Below are 5158 nucleotides of genomic sequence, written 5' to 3'. Positions count from 1 at the left end.
GGGGGAATGCTGCGTGAAGGCTGGCAGGCTGAGATGGATGAGGACAAATTGACTCTAAGGACGGCCTTCCAGAAAAACCAAGGAGATCCGGGTGGTGAACACAACTGAATTTATGAATACATCTTTCCCATTAACCGACACGCTGACCCCCCAGCAAGAACAGCGTAGAGTATCTCTGCCCGCTTCCCTGACAAGAACATGAGTACATGAAAGATGCATGATAGTCTGCTGGGGCATCACATCTGGACTATGCTCTGTGCTGAAATGTTCCCCTGTGAGGAATTCAGTTTCCATGGTGATAAAAAAAAAACTGCCTAGAGCTCTTGTATCCAAGCCTTAAAGATCTGATGCACTACATCCTACTTTACACCTAAATGCTTCATTCATTCTTACTTTACAGTACTGTTCCATTATGTCCACACTGTATCTGCTACTAATGAGGAAATTATAGCTTTAATAAAATGCCTGTTTCTTGGTGGTTGTGTGTCTTATAACTGTTCCTAGAGCTTGGTGTCATAGAAAACAATACACAATGCAGTTGTACGTAGATATCTGGATGTTAACCTTCAATGCAGGGGACAACTGAAGTATGAATGCCATTCTTTTTCCATGCATTTCATGGCTCTTCCCTAGCTTTATTCTACAGCTTCTCTCTCTCTTTATACTACAGTGAAAATCATTTCGTTCCCTTTACAGAAACCTCATTACAAGCAGCTTGAGCTGCTCAATCTAAAGCTCAATATCTGTTGATCTGACTCCAAGATGAGTCCGATACACCTGGAACTGTTTACTTAAATGTTTGTTGCACACAATCCAGGCACGCATGTCCACATTTCCACACTCTCATTAAATCATTATATCCAGGCTTGATTGTAATTGACATAAAACGCATAAAACAAGTCGATCCAAAGAGAAATGATTTCCAATGTAAGCAGTTTTTCCCGTAGCACGGGCGTGCTGCAATAAAAGAGGATGAGATTATTGCAGCACACCCAAGTGATTGAGTCCTGTGACGCCAACGAGAAGCCAAGAGGGAGAACAACTTGTGGGCACTGTATTGAGCTTGTTTTAAAGAGACATCTCCATTATACATGCATCTGAGAGGAAATTACAGGGTGAGGATCCTCCACGCTTCACTTCTTGTCAGTCGCCTGTGTGTCCGTGATAACAAGAGTGGTGGGACAACATATTTGAGTGTTTCCGTTGTAAAAGAAACCATAGCAACCTTGGAAAGAGATAATACGCGCTAATATTATAGTTATTATATTTGCACAGTCTGGCATGATACTCTAGGCTGAGTGTCCATGGTTGTGAGAGTACTATATGTATGATTCATCGGTAATAAAGTCCTTTTCAGTTCACAGCACAGACTGAGGAGAAGGAGGTGAGATACACATGCCGATTAATGAAACATATGCAAAATACTGAAAGGTCTAGTATAGAAAGAATGGAAAAGCATAGGAAGTGGAAAAACTCTCCTAACATTTTTCAGTTAAGATTTGAATTATAACAAGGAAGAAGTGTGCAGAGGACTGTACTGACGGCTTCCAAAAAGTGTCTTTGTGAAGCCAGAAATATGTAAAAAAAAAAAAAAAAAAAAAACTGAAAGTGAGACGGCTGATTTCAAAAACAGGCTCCCTATTAGTTTTCTGCCTTTAATGCTAACCCTAAGACAGCAGATATACTTCCTGTTTCACTTTGTGTATTAATTTGGCAATATCATGAGGGTTCTAGTAATATACAGTGAAAAGTATAAAGTAAAAAGTATTCACCCCCTTGGATGTTTAAACCTTCTATTGATTTTATGAATCAATCATGGTCAGTATAATTTGGCTTTTTTGACAAAAACAACAGCTATGGCAGGGCTCTGTGCCATTTTTGCCTCTTGATTGTGATAATGAACTGGCCGGTGCATTCAAAATGGAAAACAATTGGTTCATCATCAGTGGCAGTGTCATATTCTATGTAGTGAAGTTGACTGGAAAATGGAGAAATTGGGTCTGCTGAGGAGACAAAATGTTTGGTTGCGATCTGGGCGTGGACAGAATTCCAGGTGAAGCTAAATAGTAAGAAGAGAAAGTTAAATGCCAAACTTTTGGAAGAGATGGCGAAGGCTAGGCTCAACCGAACGCCAGACCAAATAATTAATAAACTCAAGAAACCGCTCAACTTATGCAGAGAAACGTCCTCCCACTTTGGTTCCACTTAAACTGGTTTGAATGCAAGCTGGTGGCTCAGTGAGGTGCAACAATGCAGTTGAGCCAAAATCTGGCGGAATTAGTGTAATCTGAGCCAATGTTTAAGTGAAATTATGGCAGCATTTCTAATACAGCCGCTATCATCAGTGAGTATCAAAACTCCACTTTAAAAACCAATGGGTGACATCACTGAGCCTTATGTCCATGCTTTATACAATTGATGTTTAACAGTTCCCCAGTAATTTATGGTGCCATCCAACTTTTAAAACTGGTACACAAATGAGTCACTGTTGACTTGCGCCCCCCCCCCCCCCCCCCACTTAATGTTAAAGAGTGCTCTTTTTTTTATAAAATACTTTTAAAGATTTTGTTTTGCCTCAGTTTTCAAGCACTTTTCAAAAATACTGTTTCAAATGCTAAATAAAGTGTCTCACTCGTCCTTTCCTTACCTTTCTATCTTCTTCTCTAATGGTTCCAGTCCTTGCCATCTTCTTTTCTCCCTTTCTTGAAAGTGAGTTTAGTTTAGTGTTGTAAATTCACTTTAACATTTGAGATTTTGCATGCAAGTTTTTGATACATCATTAGCAACAATCATTTCAGCCTGCAAATTTATGCAAGCAATGAGAAGACTACTTTTTTGATTACCTTTTTCTAAAAGCAAAAACCCAATGTTTCTGAAATTTCTCCAAACTTCAAGAGGCAAAGTTTTAATTATGACTGCAATCTGGAAATGTGTTGTTCAATTAAGTAAAGTGGCAGGATTTAAGGAATAGTCGTGTTCGACTCACCTATTCAAAAGGCTCTGTTCTTTCAAGGTCATGACAATAGACAGTTATAAGGATATGAAGAATTGTCTTGTATTTATTTAAGGAGTAATTCTAAAACCTTTGCTGCTACTTTGCAAGTCAGTAAATTGTAAGAAAAGTGGGAGAAAATATTGCAAATCTCAACTCTTAGTGGGTGTACTTGATTGATTTCTAATTAGAAATATCTAATTACACATATTTTAATATGTAATCACATGACAAATACAGATACACCAACTATTTATTTTTAAAAAGAAGCAAAAATAAGACCTGAATAGCTTGCAATCAGTAAATTAAAAGTGTATAAATGAAAGAAGCAGCATTTTCCTTTAATTCTTGCATAGCAAGAAGAGTTCTTTATTTACTGTGCTCCAATTTCCTATGCAAATAATTAAAGTGACAAAAATACTTTGATTTCAGCAGCCTCCGCTCTTTGCTATGGAGACAATCTAAGATGCACATGCACACACAATCACAAACACACACTCTAGCACACACACTAACACAGAGAGACACACGGAGACACAAAATTGCCTAATAGAGAGTGAGAATATGCCAGGGAAGCTGTGCCTACACTGGTAATAATAGCTTTGAACAACCGCCTGTGTGTTTTTGTTAGTGTGCTGTGGACTTTGACAGACACAGACATACAGAGACTCTTTGTTTGAGCTTCTTTCTGAGTCATGACAACTCCCAGAGAGTTACTGACACCACTGCGCCGTCCACTGAGCTGGAGACAGATTGAAACACACTCTAATGGAACACCCATGTGGGATTTTACAATGTGGTTGATTGTGCTGTGCAGCAGATGTGGCCTCAGTGTTATTCCACCATTATCGTTCAGTGGAGATCAATGTAGGTGGGTAACTCCAAAGGTGGGTATTTTATTATTGTGTGCACAAAAGGTGCAAAAACTTTGATGGATGTGTGAGTACACTGAGTCATCCTGAGAATAAATCCCAGAGGAGATGTTTTCCTAATAACAACTATGGCATTATTTTTTACATGGGTGGGTGGATTATATATTCCTCATAAGAAAAACAGAAATGTGCAATGTAATACTTTAATATGTCAAATTACAATAGTGGGATATGGCTACACAAATGGTGACAGCCCCTCGCCATTAGCTTGATACCTTCATGACTTAATTAGGATGAGTGGCATGCATTGTTACTGTTGTGTGCATAATTATTGATAAATCATGTGCACGAGTGTGCTGTAGGAGGGAAAAGCAGTCTGTGAAAACCAAGGCTGGGAGAATCAGCTGGCTTATGATGTTAGTAATATGAGTGTACACTGAAAAATGCATTACTTCAGCAGCTTTCCCCATCCTTGTTACTGCTGAGCACACAGGTCTGAATAAACAGTAACTGCACAAACATGCAGTCCTTTCAGAGTCTTGTGTCATATGTTGTTTCTTTTACATAAGTATTTATATTCATCTGTCTTAAAATGGTATATTTTTGTTAATCTTAGAGATGTAGAATGAGCTTTTGGTTTTAAAAATGCAGAGACGAGCCGACAGTCTGCTTTTCTACCCATGTGATGACTGTCAGCAACAATATACAAGTAACCATGACAACCCATGTTATTTGACGTTAACTATGCTGAAATGTGTTAAATAGAGAGCTGAGAGGCGCCTTCATTACATGAATTCAAATGGTGTTTTTTAATAAGCTTCTGTGCAGATTGTATTTGTAATTTTAGACTATAAGGTACAGTATGATGGCAATAAATGATACTCATTTTGTTAAAGATTTTGTCATAAAAACTCTAATAAAGCTGCGAATTTGGGTTTCTAAATTTGCAAGTCAATTATTTTCAAGTAGAAAAATCTCCATAACTGCTGCTACATAATTACTTTCTTTTGCTCATTCTTGTCCTTTTGCTAAGCAAGTTTAAAAGTCTCATGGTTACATTTTTAATGACAGACCGAAGTGCTAAATACCAAATGCTGCAACAAAAAATATTGGAATATTACTCTAATATTGTGTGAATAACTTGCTGCCAACAAGTGTACCATGTCACTTACACAAACACATGTCACTTTTGTTTACTATCTCTGAAAAGGAATGTGAATTGTAGATACGTACTGTCCCTTATTTAATTTTATTATTTATTTAAGTTTTATTTAGTTATTTGTTCAATTCTATT

Source organism: Cheilinus undulatus, linkage group 14, assembly GCF_018320785.1.
Source record: "Cheilinus undulatus linkage group 14, ASM1832078v1, whole genome shotgun sequence".
NCBI classification, from domain to species: Eukaryota; Metazoa; Chordata; class Actinopteri; order Labriformes; family Labridae; genus Cheilinus; species Cheilinus undulatus.
This window is presented reverse-complemented; position numbering follows the sequence as displayed.